Here is a 24,685-nt window from a genome sequence, read left to right as displayed (position 1 = left end):
CTGTTTACTTTTTTCCACTGTAAATACAGACCATTTAATCATACTCTCTGTTTCCTGTGTTTTAACCAGTTTGCAATCCACAAAAGGACATTGCCTCCTATTTCATGACTTTAGTTTTCTTAGAAGCCTCTCATGAGGATCTTTGTCAAACGCCTTCTGAAAATCCAAATATACCCCATCTCCGGTTCACCTTTACCCACATGTTTATTCACCCCTTCAAAAAAAAGTAGCAGATTTGTGAGGCAAGACTTCCCTTGGGTAAATCCATGCTGGCTGTGTTTCATTAAACCACGTCTATCTAAATGTTCTGTGATTTTATTTTTATAATAGTTTACATGATTTTTCCCAGCACTGAAGACAGGCTCACCAGTCTATAGTTTCCCAGATCTCCTCTGGAGCCTTTTTTAAATAACAGGGTTACATTGGCCACCATCCAGTCTTCAGGTATAACGAATGATTTAAATGATAGGTTAGAAATTACTTGTAATAGGTCTGCAATTTCATTTTTTATTTCTTTCAGAACCCTGGGGTATATACCATCTGGTCCAGGTGATTTGCTACTCTTCAGTTTGTCAATCTGGCATACTACATCGTCAAGGTTCACTGTGATTTGGTTCCGTTCATCTGAATTGTCACCTTGAAAACTATCTCCGAAACAGGTATCTCCCCCAACATCATCATCAGTAAACACCAAAGCAAAGAATTTATTTAGGAGGAAATGACATCACTGGTGTGAAAAGAAGCAAGGAACTGTGCTTCTTTGTCAAGCCAAACAATCCAAGCAAAATATAAGGCATCATAAGCGTTGCAGAGCTATATCCTATCTAATATACCTCCAGGATGCAAATAATGTCGGTAAAGATTAAATCTGTCTGTCTACGAAAAGTCTCCTATGCCAAACTGGAAGGAGACCACGAGGCTGATATCGCCAGCATGGCAGCGAGTGAAACCACAGGGCTGCAGGAGGGCCTGGAGCACGCAATTTCTATACATATATTTCTGATACATGCAGAATTTCAGTTGTTTGACAGGGTAGCTATAGTTGTGGGTACTTCCTCCTATGGTATTACTAGTTTTGTGGTCTATGAGCCACAAATCTAGGGGGGTTTGGTTTAAAAGAGAGGGGGGTGGTTATTATGGATATTAAGGAGCGGACTGGGAGGGAACTTCCCTAACTCTAACCCTACCCGACCCCTAAACCTACCCTAGATATCCCACAATTTTTATTTATTTTTTTTTAATACTTATTGCTCCTCTTTGGCAGAAGTAAACTCCGCGTGCTGGCCGGCTGCTGGCACGTACTTCCCCGGGACAGCATCTAATGGTGCTGTCCTAGCCCACAGCCTGCCCCTTTCTTCAGGCCCAGCACTTCTGCCTGTAACCCCTGAATTTTATGCCTGCAGGGCTTTTAAAATTTAGGCTTTAGTCTTTTTGCGATGGCCCTATCTTCGCTAAGTGCTCCTTTAACCCCCTCGATCATCTAACAGTCCAATTGACTCACTCGCAGGCTTCCTTCTTCAAATATATTTTTTAAAGTTATGTGTTTGCCTTTACAGCCAACTTCTTTTCAAATTCTCTTTTAGCATTTCTTATCCATGTTTTACATTTAACTTGCCAATGCTTATGTTTTTTTTTCCTATTTTCTTCAGATGGATCCTTCTTCCAATTTTTGAAGGAATATCGTTTGGCAATAACTTTCCTGACTATTTTGACTTGCTAAGATACAAGAGAACACAGTTTCCCTCTGGAACCCGGTACACATGTAGCCCTGAGTCAAGCAATGCATATCGTCGTCATACGATGGCTGAGGCTTTCTTCACCAGGGTCTCTGAACGATGCCTTTGCCTCTCAATGAGCAATAGATGGGTTCAAGAAGTGAACCCTGATCTCTGTATGTCAGTACACTGTGCTATTTTTGAGCTGGCCCTTCCTTCACTTTGATCTATCCTTAGGATTTTTGCTCTTCTGCTAGGAAATCCCTTACCTAATAAGAGGAATTAGTGGGGAAAAAAAACATAGCAGCGAGATGTACACAAACCTCTTAAAATCCTATTCTGTCTTTCACCCTCATTTGTCTGTTCTTTTCTCCTCACTCTATAACACTATCTACATACCCTCAAGGTATAAATCGTCAAATAAAGGCTTGTAGCCTATTTAAATACATCATAATCCTAGAAACAAGTCTTGATCAGATTTGTATATGCCAAAAACAATAAGAGAACAAACACTAAATACTGTTGAAAATCTGGTATTTACTGTTCAATTGCTGCTCCACATACTCTGCTTTTTTATTTCCCTTTAAATAAAGTACCTCTCCCTGTAGTCTAAAAGAAAAAAAGAAAGGTAATTTGAAGTTCAACTTCACAGTCTTTAAGTGTATCCAATATTTCCATTTTCCCCTCTACAACAGAATTTTTACAGAAAATAATTTGGAAGGGTTAAGCTTGCCAAGCAAGACTGAAACTCTCATTATGAACAAAAAAAGGTCACCAACTCGTATGGGTCCCCTCACCCTCTCAGGAATGGCAGGAATGTCTCTCTCTCCTATAGTCTGGGGAAGTAATGGCATCACTAGCTAGGGGATTGTTTTTGTATCTAAAGCCTATAGAAGGTCCCAGCTTAGTCCCTGTCAGCTGCAGAGGTATTAACCTTACATCTGTCAAAGCTTAATAGAAAACTATAACCCAGGAAAGGACACGGTTTGTAAACTGGGTGCTTTCAAATCCCATGAGATGAAAAATCTCTTACAGCATTTCTTTGTAGTACAAAATGCAGAGTGGTCTTTAGTATTCTACATAGGACATTAAAGCATTTGTAAACATTTTTTATTGGTTATTTACAATGGGGATAGTTTGTCCAAAATATTTTGGACTTGTTAAAATTTCATATGATATGTTGGAGCATGTAATTCTTTCAAATTAGGAGGATCATTTACTAAAGCTTTTTTCCCATTTTGTATCTATGGGGGGAAAAAAACTTAGTAAATCAGGCCCTATATTTGAAAAGAAAACATGTTGCATAACATTTCATAGGTGGTGTGTCACAACCATGTGATGACTGCCCTTCAATATCATGGCAAAGGGCCTACCAAATACACGCATTTCAGCTGATGGAACATGGTCTGTCCTCATTCATCATCAGAAAGTGGTCAGGTTGCATTCAATACTATCAAATATTTATTTATAATTCCATTTAGGTAGGGAGGGTCATTTTAGAATAGCCCGCGTATAGAAAATATATGCGGATGTCAGCCCTAATTTTCAAAGTGGACTTACGTGCATATGCCTGCTTTGAAAATTAGCAGGCATGCGTGTACCCCTGCGTGGCGTATACACACACATTTATACTTACTTGGCACGCATACATTTATTTATCTGCATACATTTGAATATCAAAAGTGTGTGCGCGCAAATGGTTTGCCTGCTCCAACTCCAGCCCTGGGAATACCTTTCAAGTCCACGGCAAAGTACAAGTGAAATTGCTTCCATGGTGTCATTTTCAAAAAGCCCGTTCATGTATATAAAACTGCATTTTATGTGCATAAATGCTTCTGAAAATGACCCCCCCATAATATAAGCAAAACACAGAATTGCAAGCCTTTAAATTTAGAGTCCATATTTTTTACTAGTGCAACAACTTACTATTACTATTGCTGGATTCCACGTTTCATATTATGAAGTTCAGGTTAAAGACAGGGGGCCCAGTTAGCCAAAGACATTTCGTGTCCCAATTATTATTATGATACCAACATGCCATACATGGCACTATAATTATATTTTCCAATAATTATGAGATGATAAATGTGGATTATGCAAAATGAAATAAAAATATGCATATAATAATGAAGAATGTTCATATCAATGGCTCCAATTTATTCTACACATTCATGTGATGAGCATTGTTATAATACTAACTCCTTATATATGAGTATTTTTGTGTTTTTCATAAACTGTAGCTAACACATCTCTGAAAACTCTTCAAATGTTTCCAAAATATGTTAGACTAAATCAATATTAGGATCAGCAACATAACTAGATAAAAAAGCGCAACACTTGGAAAAATATCACTTTATATCTCCAGATAGATGTCAGCAAGCCGGGAAGCCAGTGTAAGACCACCTGAAAGGTGGTTGCCCGGTTCACTCAATCATTCACCCTGGAGAGAAAGTAAAAAGAGAATAAAGCCAAAATATTTTTATATATTTTTGATATGCAAATAAAATCTGCTTTTTGCAAAATCACCACAAACACACTATTCACAATACTGTCCTCTATAGTATGACCACATATGTTCGCTGTAATGTCTCAGATCAAAGCAAACCCTATGTACGCTATAATGTCTCAGACCAAACAAACAAACACTGACATCAGCTGATGCTTCAGTCTGCCCTGCATCAGGGGGAACAGAAACTTATCTTAAAAGTCTTCTCAGTGAATATGAAGAGTCTGTGGCAGACTCTGACACCGGCCATTACATCTCTCCAGAGGGTGCCATCTTTAAATTGCAACGCAAGTCGTGATTGGTCACAAGCTGTGTTCCAGAGAAGAGGAAGATCAGAGGATCTATTAGATGTGTTCCCACATAGGAAACCACATGCAGACTTCAACCCTAATTTTCAAAGAGGACTTAGATGTGTAAGTTTGCTTTGAAAATTAGATGGACTGTGTGTGTACCTTAGCATGGCACAGGTGTGCACATGTATACCTGCTAGACAACAGGTATAGATGTCCATGCAAAAATTTACACACATTAAAAAAATGGAAAATGTGCTTGCAAATGATTTCTCTGTCCCACACCTGCTCCCAGAAATTGTTCTTCACAGTATGCGTAAAATAAAATATGAAATTGCATCTGTGAATAATTTTACATGTATAGACTCCAGGGTAAATTTCAAAATTTTTAAATGCATAAATGCTGTGAATATTATTCCCCAAATAAGCTGTCATCCTGGCAAAAGACAAATGAATTTGAGGGTTTTTAAAAAATTATTATTTATCAACTTTAAATAATATGAATAAGCCAAACAAGCTTATACAAAGAAACAAGGAAATACATTTACAGCTTATCAAAATTCCCCACAATTATAACCTAATATCCTAGACCACAAAGCAAAGGGGAAAGACAAAGAAAATATAGGAGTTCACCAAGAAAAATTATTTAAAAAAGGCTAATAACATGAAAGTTCTTGTATTTCTAATAAAGCATTAAACCAGATTCTGACTATGGGCTAGCAACAACATTTTCTTGGAATCCACAAAAGATTTTAACTGTGCTGGCAGCAAAAACAAGTATGATTCATTATGAAATTTAACAAAACAATTGCATGGATACCGAAAGAGAAAGGTAGCGCCCACAGCAATAACCTCTTGGTGCACGGCCAAAAAGCTTTTCCTTCTCTCTTGGGCTACCCTTCCAAAATCAGGAAAAATTCTGACCACTTGACCCATAAAAGAATTATTTAAATTTTTAAAGTAAAACTTCATAACATAGCTGAGGTCATGATCAGAAAAAAAAGAAACTAGTAAGATTGTCCTCTGATACTTCAAGAACAGAAGACTAAAAAGTCTGTCAAGTTTATATCCTGCATAATAGATTCACCAAAGTTTTGCCTAGAAGGCAAAAAATATACTTTATTAAAGACAGGGATATTATCAGATAGTATATTTAAGTTCTCAATCAGGTATCTTCTCAAAGTCAGTTTGGGTTATTCTCCCACTACTCTCAGGAAATTGAGAAATCTTCAATTGAGTCTCCTTTGAAAATTTTCAACATATTTCAGCTGATGATTTACAATCCCTCAATCTTTAACTATAGCAGAATTAACAGCCTGAACAGCATTAAGTATTTTCTAGTGTAGAAACTTTGAAAGACAAATCTTGAAAATTAGATGCTTGAACATTTTCCAAAGAATCTAACCTTGACGAAATAAAATTCAACTTAGTAGAATTCTCAGTGAAAGCATTCTCCAGCTTGAGTATTATTTCTCAAAGTGAATCCAGGGTTACTGTGTCCGGCTTAGAAATAGCGATGAAAGCAGGGTTAGCAGATAAGCTAGAGGAGGGAAATTCAATTCCCAGCTCTTCATGTTGACCCAAGTTCTCAATAAGTGCTGCGGGATGCAAATGGCTCTCTAACTCCACAGCCAAAACTCCCTCTGATACGGTTTCAACAATCACCTCAACGGCCTGCGTCCCCACGGTGCCCAGATGAGGAGAATCATGCTCAGCCGGTGGTAATCGCTTATCTAAGGGGATGAGAGAAACCTCATCCCTAGCAGCAGTAGATGCTCCCTTGCCAACCATGACATCGGGACCTGACCGCTCAAAACCAGGAACAGTCCAGGATAGAGCGCTGAGCCGAGGTGAGTTGGGCCTCAGAGAGATATACCCTTACTCTCCCCTTCCTCTTTGAGGGCATCTGTTATGAAGCATAGAAATGATGGCAGAAAAGGACCAAATGCTCCATTCAGTCTGCCCAGCAAGCCCACATCAGCATCTGCCGCGACATGCTGGTTACCCCCATGCTTAACAGTTTCCCAGTCCCTAAAAGTCAGACCCTCACTGGATGCTGTTTGAATCCAATTCCCCGTTACCCCTTGAGAGCAATGTTGAGTTGCATCAAAAGTATCAGGCTTATTAGTTAAGAGTAGTAACCGCTGCATCAGCAAGTTACCCCTATGCTTATTTGTTTCCACAGACTGTAGAATTTGGAGCACTTGTTGGTTGCTGTCTGAATCCAATTCCCCTTTTCCCCTGCCACTGAAGCAGAGAGCTATGAGGGAGTTGCATTAATAATATGAATGCTTATTAGTTAAGGGTAATAATACCACACCAGCAAGTTATCCCCATTCACTCATTTCTTCATTTCCATCCTGTAGTCTTTAGGGATCCACAGTGCTTATCCCATGCCCCTTTGAATTCTTTCACTATTTTCTTCTTCACCACCTCCTCCAAAGGGCATTTCAGGCATCCACTACTCTCTCCATGAAGAAATATTTCCTGACGTTGGTTACATAAGAACATGCCATACTGGGTCAGACCAAGGGTCCATCAAGCCCAGCATCCTGTTTCCAACAGTGACCAATCCAGGCCATAAGAACCTGGCAAGTACCCAAAAACCAAGTCCATTCCATGTTATTGTTGCCAGTAATAGCGAGTTTCATTTTGTGACCCTAGTTCTACTGATTTCTTTCCATCAGAAAAGGTTTGTCGATTGTGCATCATTAAAACCTTTCAGGTCTGTATCATATCTCCCCCGCTTCTCCTCTCTTGCAGGGTATACATATTCAGATCCTTCAGCCTCTCTTCATAGATCCTCTCATACAGGCCACACACCATTTTGGTCGCTCTTCTTTGGACCACCTCTATCCTGTCTTTGTCCCTTTTGAGACACAGACTCCAGAACTAAACACTGTTCTGGAGTCCGAAACTTAGAATTCATAATTGAAACCAGAACTCAGGGAACCAGCCTCTGTATCATGGCACCATCTTCAAATTTGATTTTATTAATGTTTTAGTTAAAGCACTGGGAAGAATACGGTTTGTTTGTTTGTCTTTTACAATTTTTGATACAAAAAGAGCGCTAAGCTGTATATATACTGTTATGTTTGCCAGCTCGCTCACTCAATGCTGAGAAGCCAGGTCAGCGCCACCACACCACGCGGCCAGGAACGCCGCCGCATCCTGCATCAAGGGGCCTTCCTCTAAGCGCAGTGCATGCCGACCTTTGAAGGCCCTGCGGCAGGAAAAGACTTCCTAGGCACCCTCTGATAACATCTCACAGCTAGGCATTTAAACCTCTGGCATGTAATACAGAAGCACCTCAGCAACGGGTCGACTACCTTTGTGGTAATGTGAGTTGTTGCTCCAGCATTGAATCCTATTCCTGACTAGACTTGCCTTCGTCCTCCAGCCTTACTTAACTACCACATTCCTACCTTTGGACGCATTACTGGTATTGACCATAGCCTGGACTCTCGTTATCCTTGCCGGCCTCTGACAGCAACCAGTCCCCGGATCTACTCTTCAGTCTGTGTCCCAGAGACTGCCACCTAAGACCTGCCAGCCCCTGGAACCCAAAGGCTCAACCCAAGGGGAAAGGGGTTGGTACAGGCAAAGCTTCAGTTCAGTCTCTGCACTGTCTGTTCTGCCAGTTGGTGGTGAAGACCTACAGGGCCTTCCCTGTAGGTTGTGTCAACCTCACCCCAATACTAGAGTCTACAATCCTAACATACTATAAGGTTGCACAGACTGCATTCAGAATACATTGTGGATATAATGCTCTGAAACATTTTGGAAACATTTGAAAAGTGGAGATTTTTTTTTACCTTCAATATATGAAAAATACTCAAGGATTTATGATTCTTTCAATGCTCATTATACGAATTTGAAAACACGATAGGAGACATATGCACATTTGTTATTATGCCGGGGGTGGGGGCAGGGAAGGTGGCAATGGACAGGTGCTTGTTCATGATCCTACTTCATTGTTTTTAATGATTCATGCATGTTTGTGCACAGCCACATTCCAGTTAATTAGACTATGCCAATATTACCTTCAGCCACTGCTGTTTTCCCCATTAATCATTATCTCAAGAGACTAATTATGACTGAGATTTAACAAACTGAGTTTAAATCCTAGAAAATCGGAAGCTCTCTAGATCAGTAAGAAGCCAATCCTTTAAGGTGAATTAAAGGTTGTGATTGATGGTGTACCCTTAGCTTGGGAGTAGTTTTAGATTCATTTTTAAATTTTAATGCATAAGTGCAGGGAGTGGCATAAAGCAGTTTCATTTTGTTTACCAAATTAAACCTTATCAGACTGGGGATAATTTTAAAACTTTTTTCCATGCATTTATTCTTTCATGCATTAATTTCTCCAATATTTATTAGTTATATTCAGGAAATCTCTTAAATAAGAGTCTGAAAGCTTTAGCTAATTCAGAAATCAGTTGCCAGGATAATAAAGAGTCAAAACTGTCAAGAGAGGATTATGCCAGTATTAGCCGAACTCTACTGGATCCCCATTACATTTCAAGTTATATTTCAGATGTTTATTATTGTTGTTTAAAGTTTTAAATGGCATGGCTCCTTTTTATTTACAGGAGTGGATTAGTAGATACAATGGCTTGCAAAAGTATTCAACCGCCTAAAAAGTTGATCTGTGTAGATTATAAATGACATACAAATTGTTTCAGACAGTATTGTTTATTGCAAACCAGTATGCTCTTAAAATACATTTTTAAAGTCACACCATTATTTCTCTGCATTTTTTATAAAAAAAATAAAAATTAAAAACTGGAAAATGCTGCTTGCATAAGTATTCAACCCCTTCAGACTACCAAGTACTGATCTAGAGCGCCTCCAGGTTGGTTAGATGACACTTATAGACAGCAATTTTCAAATAATGCCACAGATTCTCAATTAGACTGAGATCTGGACTTTGACTTGACCACTGCAGAACATTCACCTTTTTGTTGTTCAACTACGCCTGTGTTGCTTTGGCCTTGTGCTTGGGATCATTGTCCTGCTGAAAGATTAATTTTCTCCCAAGTTTTGGTTTGTTTTTTTGTTAGCAAACTGAAGTAGGTTGTCTTACAGTATTCTCCCTGTAGTTTCCACCATCCATCCATCCTTTAATTTTAATAAGGTGCCCAGTCTCCGCTGAGGAAGAACATCCTCACAAAATGATGCTGCCACCCCTATACTTTACTGTTGGGATGGTGTTTGCTGAGGAATGGGCAGTGTTAGATTTGTGCCACACTCAAGTGTTTTGAATTTCGGACATAAAGCTTCATTTTTGTCTCATCTGATCACAAAATCTTATCCCACATTTTAGCTGGGTCACTCTGATGCTTTCTGGCAAACTCCAGATGTGCTTGATGTGGTTTTTCCTTCAGTAATGGCTTCTTTCTCACCACCTTCCCATGCAGGCCAGTTGTTTGCAGAGCTCTTGATATGAGTGATTGGTGCACTTCCACTCCAGTCTCAGCCACTGATCTCTGTAGCTCCTACAAAGTGATCGTTGGCCTCTCTGTGAATTCCCTCACAAGTCTCCTCCTTGCTCTGATGCTGAGTTTTGAGGGACGGCCTTGTCTAGGCAGTGACTGGGTTGTATGATGCAGCTTCCATTTCCTCACAATTGATCCAACAGTACTCACTGGGATATCCAAGAACTTGGATATTATTTTGTAGCCTTTTCCTCTTGTGCATGTCGATAACTTTATCTTTAATTTCCTAGAAAGGTCTTCATTTTCACAGCTTTCCTTCAGATTCACAGTCTGACCAATAATACTGGAATTAAGGGGGTCTTTTATCTGGAAAAGCTGACCTTTATTAATGATTCACATGTAGAAGCCAATTATAAGCTAGTTGTTAGGGCAATATCTTTCATCTGTGTAAACTTGCAGCTTCCACAGCACAAGGGGTGAATATTTTATGCAAGCAGCATTTTTCAGTTTTTCATTTTATTTTATTTTACAAAACATGCAGAGAAATAATGAATTGTGAATTTTAAAATTTACTTTAAGAGCAGACTGGTTTGCGTTTATTGTCTGGAACAATCTATGTAAGTGTCATTTGAAATCCACTCAAATCTTCTGACTCTTGAGGGGTCAAATACTTTTGCAAGCCACTGTATATCCCCCACTAGATTTCTTCCTTCAGCTGATGCAAGCCACCTCTTTATCCTTTCTGTCTGAAACATATGTTTGGTAAAATACAGATGCCATGTTTTTTCATGCATGGTACCAACAATATGGAATATGTTGCCTTTGAAGGCAAGGCTGGAATAGGATAATTAAAACTAGTCAAAATATTTTTTGGAATGAGATTTTATGATTCTTTTAGTAACTTTATAATTTTATTCTGTGGTGCAGTGGTTTCGTGTAGCTTATTTATTGTTTGATTTTAAAAAAGGTTTGGACAAGTTTCTGGAGACAAATCCGTTAACAACTATTTGCCAGGCAGACTTAGGATCAACACCTCTTCTAGGAATGAGCAACAGGGACTAGATGTTCCCATTAGGATCTGCAGATCTGGAATGGCAAATATCAGACAGGTTGCTAGATATGATGGACTACTGGTCTTACCCAGCATGGCACCTCTTATGTTCTTACGTCAAAACAAAACTTTAGACTGATGTTCACTTAGAAAATGGGAAACAAAATGAAGGCAGGAGGGAGCATCAGTAACATCTTTCAGAAATGAGTACTATATAACACATTTCAAAATGAAGAGTTATAAAGAATACTATAAATGCTCAGTAATGATATCAAATCAGGAAATTACAGGGTTTTAAATGACTATGTACAAAATAGCATAGCAATGTAAAACTGACTAACTATTCCTTATTTTCCTTTCTTGTGTTTGTTACACAATACAAAATAGATGCTCCTATGTGATAAGCAGGCATGCATGAACAAGTAGTATGCAACTTGGTCCCTCACTCAAACTGCAATGTCTCCAACGATAAATATAATTTTATACATTTTTTATCAATTAAACACAATCAGAAAAGATAATGCAGACATTACTTTCAAAATTAAACTAGCAACATTTTTAAATTCTGACTTGAAGAAGAGAAGTAGCTCTTAAAAACTAGTCAAGAAATGCATTGTCTACTAAAAAGGTGTCACCTTATATATATATATCTTTCATATAGTTAACTTTGTGTGCATTGTTACTTTATGTAATCCATCTCAGGCCTACATTTAGGAAAAGGTGGAACTGCAAATGCATATAAATAAATCAATCTAGGAGTCATTGGCATAAAAGTGGTACTGAAAACCATGGAAGAACAGAGCTCAAAGGTATGAGTGTGCAGAGAAAAGAGAAATTGACTTAGGATAGGACCTTGAGGCACACCAACTGCTAGCAGAATAGCAGTGGAGAAAGAAACACAAGAGGATACAGTAAAAGCACAAAGGTAGAGGTAAGAAGAAAACCAGGATATAGCAGAGTCCCAGATTCCAGTGTCAAGGAGAAGACTGTGCTCATTGGGGTCAAAGGCATAAGTCAGGTTAAGGAAGATAAGAAGCAAGAAAATGCCCTTGGCCTTGACCACAAAGAGAATCTCTGAAGACTTTTGCATCTGCTCCAATGCAGGTGCAAAATCTACAGGTACAAAAGTACTCATACTGTGCCTGCTGCCCAGATTTTCAGAGGGAATCACCACAAGGAGTTTCCCTTTGAAATCTCACATCCAGGCCCACAGTGTTTAAAAACTGCCCTCCACCTATATTAATAACTTGCACTCTTATGTTAATAATTTAATAATATTATAATCATTTTGGTTGGTACACCAAGTTTTAATCCAGGTCACCAAAATAGACCTCTATCTTAACATGATTACTTGTATCTGCATTATTTTTAACATGATATGCTTTTATTGGAACAAAAACAAATTTTAAAAAGGTGAAAGATTCTACAAGTTATCATTATCAGTTAATTAATAGCTCAACAATCTGCATTGTAGAGATTACCTCATTTCTAGCCATTCAGAAATGCTGTTACAACAAAGTAAACCTGAAAAGACTACCAAAAATCACATTGTCTAACCGAAAACTTTCATTGACCAACTCTGTAATCATCTAACACACAACACCTGTTCAGTTGGAGCTGCATAGTAAAACTATATAGGTAGGAGCTGGCCTGGTAGTTCAGGGCTAGTGCTGTGCACTGCCATTTAGAGGACATAGAGTCAATTTCCAGGTTGTTTTCTGCTTTTCTAGTCAGCTAGGACAGGTAATGCCAAGGAGGCAGCATTCATAGCCCCTAAGGGCAAGGAGTCCCTGTTGTAATGCAATTGCTGATGATATGCAGTTTTTTTGTACCGCTGATGTTATCTTTGCAAGACGCACTAACCAGAATCTCTTTGTGTCTTGCCAAGATTAACAACTGGCTTGCTAACAGTAAACTGGTTCTCAACTTGAATAAAACAATTTAGCCTAATTTTCTAATGCTGAGACACCTTTTATAGTGACATTTGGAAATTTTACAATGTCTTTGCTTGCATTTTCCACCTACGCACGAAATATGAAATCTAGAGCAGAGAGAGCCCACTGGCAGGGTTGGTGAACAAAGCGAGCAAGCACGTACCCTCTAGTAAATGAATAAATAAACTGCAACACCTAGTGCTGGTAAAGGCCCTGATGCATAGCTCCAAGCCAAGGACCTCTGCCACAATGACTTGGGAGGGAATCTAAAACAGGGGAAAAAAATCCCCAGGCAGCTATGAATGAAGTCTTATTTACTCATATTTATCAATCGCACTTCCACGATGTATAGCACACAAAATTAATCCAAATAAATATTCATATATGGCACCAGTGTTGACTGAGCTGGAAACCCAAGGGAGTAAGGAGAAATTGCCAAACCATCCCTCCCCCCAAAAAAATAAATGTGTGTAACTAACCTTTATTTATTTATTTATTTATTTATTTATTTATGGACAATCTCTACTGATTCAAGCCACTGATGCCTCCTTTTTGAAGAACCCAGTTATCTCTGCCTATCTATTCAGTGTATCTACCCTGTTTACACTATGTTCTTTGTTCATATCTCTTCTTTTGGTGCCATTTCCCACTATTGTTAAATTTAAAGTTTAAAATCTTTCAATGTAACAAGTTGTTTTATATGTAAACCGGAGTGAAGGCAACTATGCTATACCTCTGTATATAAAAAAATGCTAAATAAATAAATAAATAACCTTTATTTATTTTATGTACTGACATTCATTGGGGTATATCACATCGGTTTACATTATAACTTACATTATAACATAGAAGAGAGTGACACATAAATGCTATACAATAACGGCCGGATTTTAAATGCCCTGCGTGCGTAAATCCGGTGGATTTACGCGCGCAGGGCCCTCATGCCAGCGCGCCTATTTTGCATAGGCCGCCGGTGCGCGCAGAGCCCCGGGGCTTCGTAAAAGGGGCGTGTCGGGGGCGTTGCGTAAATGACGCAGCGTTTCGGGGGTGGGCCCGGGGGCGTGGTTGAGGCCTCCAGACCAGCTCCCGGTTCGGGTGATAACGCACCAATTTACATCTGCTTTCAGCAGGCGTAAATCTGCCAACAAAGGTAAGGGGGGGGGTTTAGATAGGGCCGGGGGGGGGGGGTGGGTTAGGTAGGGAAAGGGAGGGGAAGGTGGGGGGAGGGCGAAGGAAAGTTCCCTCCGAGGCCGCTCCAAAATTGGAGCGGCCTCGGAAGGAACAGCCAACGCGCAGGTTGCACAAATGTGCACCCCCTTGCGCGCGCCGACCCCGGATTTTATATGATACGCGCGGCTACACGTATCATATAAAATCATAAAAATCATAAAATCCAGCGTACTTTTGTTCGCACCTGGTGCGTGAACAAAAGTACGCGCTCGCGCAAAATTATAAAATCTCTACCCCTAAGGTTTGCTTTTCTATTGAATAACTTGCAGAGAATATTTTTGATGGGAGTCCATGAATCCACATGCCATAAAACCTTTTCTTAGAAATAGTACCTTTTCTTATCTAGATACCTGATATTATGCCTAAGATAATCATCTCTGTTTGTTTGGGGGTTTTTTTTGGGGGGGGGGCAGCTTGGAAGTAGTTTCCTCCTGCTTCTTTAAGCTCCCAAGCTCCCAGTTTAATTGAAACTGGCCTCTGTTGGGCTACCACATCATAACCCTTCATTCACAACTCCCTATGGATTTTCCCCCTAATTTTATATTCCCCACCTGCCTCAAAAAGTATCTCCCTCCAGAATCTGACAAGCATCTTAAATCTGGCCATTCGGTGGCGCCACTGAGCTGGAGCTAAGACTCTCTCTCCCTTCCCACAAGGGCTGTGAACGCTGCCTCTTCAGCATCCTCATTCCCCTCTGGCCCAGGAGGCAGAAGCTCAGGTCCTCTGCATAGCAGTGCACAACACTTGCCACTGAGCCAGTCCAAGAGGTTCTTGCACTAAAATAATTTATATTATGGTAAATGGAAACAAATAGCTTGAATAAATCCTATGCATGCTGTCATCATCTAAGAACAATTATTTTTTTCATTGCATGACCTTATTATATATTCAACCCAGTTTCTAGAACCCTAAGGGCCTCATTTTCCAAGCACTTTACCGCGTGCGATAAATTCGCAAATCGCGTTAACAGCTGTTAACGCGATTTGCGAATGCAAATTAGTCATTTGGTATTCAGGGGGCGGAGCATATGTAAAGCGGGAACCTGTGTATCGTGTGCGGCGAAACAGCCGCAGTGTTAGTGCGGCTGCTATCGCGGCTAATAACTACAACTCCAACTTCGCGTTATGGACTGCGCTACGGGCCAGAAAAGGATTATCGCCATCCACGATAGTCCCAGACAGCCTGTTTCAGGCTCCCGGGGGGGGGGGGGGGGGGGGGGAGGGGGGAGAGAGAGAGAGAGAGAGAGAGAGAGAGAGAGAGAGAGAGAGAGCGAGCGAGCGCCTTACTATAGTGCCTATGCCCTACATAGGTATTTGAATCCCTATGGGAGGGCTACCTACTAACTCGGGGTGGGGATTAGGTATGAGCGTCGGGGGTTGGGGGCCACTTTCGCATTCCACATGAGACCTACGGACAGAACAGTGGTCTCTAGTGCAGATTTGCTGGCCGTCGGAGTGAGGACGCTCACTCCAAGAAGTGGTTTGCCCAACGTTCTCTCTACCTAGCTTGATGGAAACTCTACCTGGGCAACAACATGCTAGGTGGAGAGAATGTTGGCCAAATCTCCTCTTGGAGTGAGCGTCCTCACTCCGGCCAGCAAATCTGCACTAGAGACCACTGTTCTGTCCGTAGGTCTCATGTGGAATGCGAAAGTGGCCCCCAACCCCCGACGCTCATACCTAATCCCCACCCCGAGTTAGTAGGTAGCCCTCCCATAGGGATTCAAATACCTATGTAGGGCATAGGCACTATAGTAAGTCTCTCTCTCTCTCTCTCTCTCTCTCTCTCTCTCTCATATCGAGCACTGGGAAAACCGCGTGCGGCGCTAATGTTTTCGTGAATGGCGAAAACATCGCCGCACGCGATGTTTCCCCACTGCACGAAAGAAGCCTCATTTGCATTGGTAACGCCCCCTAATGCGTTACCTGTTTCCAGGGTAGTTGACTGAATATTTTTCTCTTTTATTAGTTCTGGTGACATGGAGATTTTTATCTGATAGAATATATTTTTAATATACAGCTGGGAGACTGCTGAAAAACAGACTTCTCTAGCCACAAAATGCTGAAAGAATAATTGGCTTCCATTTATTAAAAAAAAAAGAATATTAAAAGCATGTCTACAGAATCAGAAGCACAAAAAAAACCATAATAAAGTATATTAAATAACATAAATGTTTGTTTTGCTTCCAGAATAAAAAATTCAAAATACACTGTAATATTCTTCCTGGAATAGTGCTGGCATTTGATTCTACTGGTCACAACAGCTCATTTCTGTTTGTGATACTGATATCATAAGCAGGGACCAATGATCATATGAAGAAACAGAGATTACAAATAAATAAATACAATTGTAATGGCATCCACAGCAGCAGGGTTGGTAAGGTTCCCCAAGCCTTCTCAGCCAAAGACATGAAGATGCCAGAAGTCGTGTATGTGTAACTCCCTTCTTCAGCTACTGCCACCGCTACTGTGTGCCACCCATTCCAACTCATCTCCTCAGGCTAACAACAGCTGCCTGCTATCAGGCTGATACAGTACAGTGCGCTCCGGTGGAGCGCACTGTTAACCTGCGTTTGGACGCGCTAGCTTTACCCCTTATTCAGTAAGGGGTAATAGCCCGTCGAAAACACGCGTCCAACCCCCCCGAAACTAATAGCGCCCGCAACATGCAAATGCATGTTGATGGCCCTATTAGTTATTCCCCCGCGATTCAGTAAGTAAAATGTGCAGCCAAGCCGCACATTTTACTTTCAGAAATTAGCGCCTACCCAAAGGTAGGCGCTAATGTGTTCTGTACAAAGCAGAGCCTGGCTATGTGTTTTCTGCCATGCTACCTGTTAATTCCCACACTCCGGGGCTCATGCTGTAGCTAGGAAGAAGAGGCATGCATGATTACACATGTCCTCAGAAAGGAGCTCCTGTACAGCCGCCGCTCCAGTCAAAAAAGAGGCGCTAGGGACGCGCTAGTGTCCCTAGCGCCTCTTTTTACCGTGGGCCCTCATTTATTTATTTATTTATTTATTTAAGGTCTCTTTTATACCGACATCCGTTGACACATCGCATCGGTTTACAAAAAACAAAAACATTTGGGCAGAGCCCTTACATATAACAGCGGAACAGGATTAACTTTTGGGCGGGGCCCTTACATATAACCAATAGAGTACATTAAACAGGGGGGTGAAAACTAGATATAAATATAACTCAATATGAGTAAAAAACTATATACACAGATAGGAGAGTTCAAAATACAAAAAACAGCAGGCAAATTCTTAGTCTTAAATCGAAAGCATTCATGGTCATTCATTTGCATGCGGGCCAACACTAAATCGTGCGCACAGGAGAGCGGGCACTCGCCCGCTCTCCCACGACTTTTACTGTATCGGCCTGTTTGTTAGGTGTTGCCATGCTGGTGGCTGTGAGGAAATACAAGCAGGAGGACAACATGAAGGGGGACAGGAGAGTGAGTGAGAGAGAGGGAAAAGGAGTGGGGATGGAGACAGTAACTGTGGGATAATACACATCAAAGCACCTTTACAACACAGAAACCTCCAAATCCCCCAGAACAGTTGTAACATGCACTCTGACACGCAGACGCCCTCTCCCTGGAACATCTGTAACACACACACACAAACCCAGAGCAAGTAAAACACACTCACCCATCCCTCAGATTTATACACCCCCAGAGCAACTGAAATACACCTGCACATATCCCTCCAGAGCAAATGTAACATATACACACACAATGCCACCAGTACAACTGTAATCTGATAAATCAGATAAAACTTTTCATAAAATGTCTTATAAGTTGCCCTGCAACATCTGGTAGGCACTATATAAATGATTAATAATAATTCTGGACTTGTCATACTTATTATACACCTTCCCTCACGACTTTCTTGTTAATAGTGATTCTCTTGTAAAAAGTGACTTCTTGTAAATAGTGATTTTGTTAAGCCTCATATTCTACACTCTATGCCTTATTATGTATTAATTGTTGAAAATTACCCTTATCATTATATACAACAGTTCATTGTTGCACTGTAAAGCGATTGTTGCTGATTTTTGTTTAATGTGAACCGATGAGATGTTCCCAACGTTCATCGGTATATAAAAACTCCTAAATAAATAAAATAAATAAATAAAATATTACTTTAGCCTCAAGTCCCCATTTTCTACATGTGGCACGTGACCTTCCTAACTAAGGGGGTCATTCTCTAACGCTATCGCACGTGAAAAGTCCCTTTTCGCTTGCAATAGCTAGCTTGGGGCAGAGTCGGCCCCGGAAGAGGAGGAGTTGGGGCGGCACTGGGGGCCAACGCATTGCTGGCGGCAAAAGTTATGGTGTAGTTATTCGGCGCAAAAGCCGGCAGCAATCGCACCGCTTTGCCCCCCCGCCCCTGTTATTGCCAGATTTTCTAAGGTCTGCGACCTTAGAGAATCCAGGCCTAAAAGAGATAAACTACTGATACGTCCTTCAATATTCTGAACATTTTTATGCTGACAAATTTTCACTTGGGGCTTAGAAAGATTTCCAGCTAAATTGCGTACTTTTTTCTGCATTAAGACAAAAAGGAGTCATGCGAATCCCCATGTGTGTGGTTCCATTTCACTGATTGTCATTAGAGAAAAATAATAATCTCCCAGGTTTGAAAAATACTGCCAGGAGGCCCCACGTATCAAATCAACACAAATTAAGCCCTATTTACATGAGAATTTACACCTGGTCCATTCTCCGGTGCATAGTGTGTAATTGGCTTCATTAAAATATGCATGAGGTTCATTATCCCTTTTCAGACATGAAGAGTTGCTCCTCTGATGCCAATAACATCTGGAACTGAGCGCAAAAAATGCATGGAACATACACAGTATATAATGGTAAATGAAGACCAAAATAGCCATCCAGTCTGCCCAGCAAGTTCTTCAGAGTTGTATCTGCCACGCCATACCTTCCATTTAGAGTTGCAATTGCTGTTTCATGCAGGTTACCGGTACCCTTTTGGAAGCACAATGCAGCCTTTTCACTGCTGTTTTGGGCTGAACTGCCGCTCCATGCAGATTACCCTAATGCTTCATTAACATCATCTCGTCAGTGGGGATCCTCTGTATTTATCCCATGATTTTTTGAATTCCATTACTGTTTTTGTATTCACCACTTTCTTTGGGATGGCATTCCGGGCATCCACTATCTATTCTGTGAAAAAATATTTCCTGATGCTGTTCATGAATATGCCCCCTTGGAGCTTCACACCACGACAGGTTTATTTTTGTTGGAAAAGGTTTGCTTCTGATGCATTTGTAATAACACTCCCCTCCCCCCTCCCCATCTTTCCTTTCCTCTAGGGCAGAGTTTCTCATCCAGTATATCATGGTACTTTGGTGTGCCATAATCAGGATCACAAATCACCATTACCTGATGTTCAGGTCCAGAACAGTACCTGGGCTCTGTTATCAGCACCCCACCACAAAAAGAGACACCAGTGGTGGCTCTTAAATGTACATGAGCTCCTTTCTGAGGACATGTGTAATCATGCATGCCTCTTCTTCCTAGCTACAGCATGAGCCCCGGAGTATGGGAATTAACAGGTAGCATGCAGAAAACACATAGCCAGGCTCTGCTTTGTACAGAACACATACGGAACATAGTATCTCCTCTTTCGAGTCTCTTTCTTATCTCCAGGCTGAGTGAGATAGGTATAGCGTGCACCGAGCACCAGATGACTCAGTCCAAGTGTTAAGAGCAGCCACAATTAATAGGGCCAGGTGGCCACTGCTTTTGCTTCTGCAGGTAGGTAAAGATGGGAGTCTGGCAGTGAAGAGGTCTAGTCACAGCGAGGAACTGAAGGGACAGGATAGAGAGAGTGCATAAATGGTGAACAGTGGAGAGCAAGGAAGGAGCAGCAGTCAGGAAGGAGCAGAAGAACAGGAGCATCTTCAGAATGAGGAGCTGGGACATGAGGCTGATGTGCTCATGTTAAGACAGCTGACAATAAAGCAGGGTAGCAGAACGAGGGAGGAGTGGGCTCCAAGGCATCTATACACAATAACAGGGCCAAACTATAGATGAAGCCAAAGAAAGCATTGCTGAAGCTGGGATAATCCACAAATGCAACTTGGACGTTATCCTCCAGTGCCAGAAGAGCATGGAGATAATAGGAAAATTTCAGGGATAATGACTAGAGAACAAAACCAGCAGCAGTTATCTGCATGTATATATTATAATATAAACCATATCCACTTAAAGCTGGTAATGTGGGGAGCCGCCAATCTCCTGCTATGACATAGGCATCTCAGTTAACTTTAAAAGACATTGTGATGAGCTCCATTGTGATGGGTCCATTTGTATTTCCACCCTCTCTATCCCTTTGTTTTATAATTGGAAGTAAGAGAAAAGATTACATTTACTTGATAATTTTCTTTCCTTTATTTCAGTTACACCAGTCCAGAACAATTGGGGTTTGTCCCTCTTCCAGCTGATGGAAGAAGAGTTCTAGCTATTTTTGTTTATGACATCACTACTACTACTTATACTATGTATGGAACCAGTTAAGCCAGTATTCCTCTGTCAAAGCATAGACTAAAAGCCTTTGGGCAAACTACAGACCGAATAACCTTAAAACAATTGATTAAGAAGAAGCTTTCTCTTGAACTTTCCTTTGAACAAACTTTTTTTGGGGGGAGGATTTCTAGATTGGTGTAGCAGAAATAAAGGAAAGAAAATTATCATGTAAGATTAATTTTTTCTTCCTTGTCTTTCTGTTAGACCAGTCCAGTCATATGCGCTCTTGCCCAAGGCATTAAAGCTATGGTTGCTACCACTGAACCCAATATTTGAAGATAGTCCCATGCCCTTGGGGCATCCAGATCGATTCATTTCCTCACTTGGCTGATAATCTTTTCTATTCTTTTGTCAGTTAGATATACCTTTCCTTCCATGGTCTTGAAAAGAACTCCTAAAAATTCTATTGCTTGGGAGGAAAATTGCTTTTTTTTTTTTATTATTGACTATCCAAACTAGTCTTTCTAGAACTTCCAACACCTTGGATGTTTCCTTGATACCATCTTGTAGAATCTTCACTCTGATCAACCAGTTGTCAGATACAAATGAACCACAATTCCTCCTTTTCTTAAGTAGGCTGCTACTACCACCATTACCTTGGTAAAGGTTCTTGGAGCTATTGCTAACTTGAAATGGTGTGCTCTGAACTGATAATGCTTTCTTGTTATGCAGGAGCAAAGCTATGTTGATTTTCCCCTATTGGGATATGGAAATATGTCTCTTTGAGATTTAAGCTTGGTAGGGACTCCTCTTTCCAGACTGATAAGATGACTAAATGAAGAGTTTCCATTCAAAAATGTGGGATGCGTATGTTCTTGTTCCCCTTTTAGATCCAGTATAGGCCAGTAAGTTCCGTCTTTCTTTGGTATGATGAAGTCAATTGAATAGCATCCGAGCCTTCATTCTTGGTAAGGCACTGGTCAGATGGCATGAAGCTGTAGTAATTGTTCAGCATTTCTTGTACTGCAATCTTCTTTATGGGAGTCAAATATGGCAACATCATGAATCCCTCTTTTACTGGACATGCTAATTCCAAAGAAGCCATTTTGAATAATACCCAGGACTTACTGGTCTCTAGTTAGTTCTGAAGTCATCTTCCTATTGGCTGAATCAAAGAGTGGTTCGAAACCCATCACTGTTGACTGCTAGCTGATGTTGAACATATTGCTAAATTTGTCCTTTTTTCCTAGCTCCCTAAAAATGCTGCATTCTTTCTCCTGATCTGAGAGGTTGTGAAATAAATTGTCTAATATGTTGGTATCTTCTATAGTCTCGGTATTGGTTTTGAGATGTACATGACCTAAAGAATATTTTACTTTTATCTTCTGGCAGGCATCGTGGTTTTGATTCTCCCAAACTCTTCACTAATCTATTTGCACTCTGAATAATATCTGACCCTTGAAGGGTAACTTACAAAGGCAAACTTTTGACCAAGAATCATCCATCCAATGTCTAAGCCATAGATGTCGTCTAGCACTAACTGATACAATTAAAGACCTTGAGGTAAGCCTTGTAAAATCATACAACCCATTTGCTAGATAAGATGCTCTGATTCTAGCCTTACAGGCTCATCTCCTTTTGGAAGCTGCTGAATCCAGCTTAAGAGGGCTCTAGATACATAACTTAAATAGATTGCTCCCTGAATAGATGAACTATTTGATGAAAAAACATGTTTCAATATAAGCTCTATGTTTCTGTCCTGTAGATCTTTTAGAGAAGCCCCAACTATCCCAGTGGAAGGTGCTCTGGTCACAGCAGAGACCAATGTGTCTACTCTTGGAATCTAAAACATTTTATGTGCTTTAAACCTGAATTTAGAGATTTTCATTCAGACACTACCATGCACTGGATTACAGAATGGAGGGGGAAAAAAGTAGAAGGCTTATTTATACCTTTAATTATTGGATCCCATTCCAGAGTCTCATCTGATTTATTTTCTGTTAATCTTTGTGCAATATTAACCTGTGAAATCAATGCAGTTATTTTATCTTTATAGAACAGGCGAATTTCTGATTCTTCTGATTTCTTGAGGATGAGGAAATATCAGGAATAAAAGCCATGTCCATGTTGGGATGCAGGGATTGGCTCTTTCACTTGTGCTGAAAAAAATGATTGCACTTACAAAGTTGAGATAGATCTCGATTGAGAACTGAGCAGGGAGGAAAGGATGGTAGCCGGGAGAAAAGCAAATGGTATCCATACTGCATGATTCTGGTTATCTGGTGCCATGCATGAAGAAGGCCTGAATTCTGCCTTCCACCAGAACAGATGACTGCTGACTATTTGGAGGGATCATAAACTAGGCTAGGCTTCGGCTGGGCTTATGTCATGTCATCTTAGGCTGACAATGCTCTCACTGTCAAAGTCTAGCTGGAAGTGGTTGCTGCTGTTGGGCCAGAGAAGGCGGCAGATAGTACTGTTGAACAGGTCAGAATGGGTCTGAAAGTACATCTTTTTGTAAGTACAAAAGGAGCATCTTGAAGAAGAAGGCTGTTCAAGACATGTTGGGAGAGACTGAACTGCCACATTCTATTTTTTTTTTTTTTTTTTTACTTGAGTGACAATTTCTCTGCGCTTTTCTCCAAAAGGTCTGTCCCCTAGACAAGGGATGTCTGCCAACTTCTTGTGAACATTGTCTCAGATGCTACTGACTCTAAGCCACACCAGAAGCCAAGCTCCAATTGAGGCAGAAGAGGTACATGAAATGGAATCAAATGATTAATAGACAGTACGGATAAGATGTATGCTTTCTTCCGCATCCAACAGTAGTTACAAGTAGTAACTTGCGCCTTCTGCAAGTTGCAGAATGCAGTCATGTAGATATAGCATCATATAAATGGTGAATGGAGATTTGAGTGGTAAGCAAGGAGCTCTGAAATACTTTTTCCAAAATTATAGCCTTCAGTCTTTTTATGGAGGCAAATCTGAATGATTTCTTATCTTCTTTGACTTTTTCACGGCGGATTCAATGACTATAGGCCAATGAGGCAACTGGATGCCAAACACCATTGATTTTTTAACTCTATTCTTTGAATTTAGCTTTCTAGCCATAGGAATATCAGAAACAGGGGTCTTCCACATTCTCATCTGTAACAGATTCAGAATGTTGTGGATGGGAAGAGCCGCTGGTTCTGTTGAAGGAGACCAAAGACTTCCAACCTGGAGTCTTTACCTTTGCGCACATTAATGCCAAGTGTTACTCCCTTTTTTTCCACAAACTTTCAATAGGTAAGGTCCTTCAGAAGTGATGCATGTCAGGATTCGGAAGTGGGTCAGAAGGTATTTCTGTAGAACCTTCTTATGAACCTACTGGAATGGGTTCACTAACCAAAGACCCCAGTGATGAAGGTGGCAAACCAAGGAGCTGTTCTAGTTGCCCCAGAGGGGAAATGCCCTGGTCTACCACCTCTGACCGACTTGACTTTGCTGTAACTGAATGAGACAATGAAAAACTTCATAGCAAAGGTTTTGATGATGTGTTCACACTCATAGACAAAACTGCTACTCCAGTCTGTGGGATCACTGAAGCAGTGCTGAAGAGGAAAGGATGGATACTTCCTTCTGTCTTCTTAGTCAAACAGGTAAAGAAACTTCTTACCATATCTGCTATCAGGTTGAGTGACTGATATGTTCTCTGACCTGATGTGGAAGGTGGAACATTCTCTTTGGAGAAAAGAATAGGTTGCTGTTCTTCAACAGGTCTACTGGAAGCAAGAGGTTCTATGGAACAAACTGGGTCCAAATTCTCCAACCAGAAACTTTGTCAGTAATCTTGAAGGGGGTGAAAGCTGATGTAATTGGAGGGGGCAGAGGCAATAAATCTCTATCTGCACCTGATCTAAGGTGACCAGCATATAGCTGTGTAGGCAACGCAGCATGAAGACTCTGGTCCGGAACTTGTTGTGTTGATTGTGGCACTGAAGGATGCTTGTACTTCAATGGTACTGAATGCTTCAAAGATCTCGA

At 40.7% G+C, this 24,685-nt stretch overlaps 1 long non-coding RNA gene across 1 annotated transcript; it reads left to right on the top strand.

Annotated features, from left to right (window-relative positions):
* The first annotated feature begins 1,652 nt into the window (after window positions 1-1,652).
* LOC115074547 lies at window positions 1,653-24,301 on the top strand. Its single transcript, XR_003852267.1, has 4 exons — window positions 1,653-1,754; window positions 22,052-22,222; window positions 23,308-23,414; window positions 24,212-24,301. It is a non-coding gene; the product is annotated as an uncharacterized LOC115074547 (long non-coding RNA).
* Window positions 24,302-24,685: the final 384 nt, after the last annotated feature.

The sequence above is a fragment of the Rhinatrema bivittatum genome, chromosome 12, assembly GCF_901001135.1.
Source record: "Rhinatrema bivittatum chromosome 12, aRhiBiv1.1, whole genome shotgun sequence".
Taxonomy (NCBI): Eukaryota; Metazoa; Chordata; class Amphibia; order Gymnophiona; family Rhinatrematidae; genus Rhinatrema; species Rhinatrema bivittatum.
Note: the sequence above shows the minus strand (reverse complement) of the source record. Positions and strands in the feature narration are given on the sequence as shown.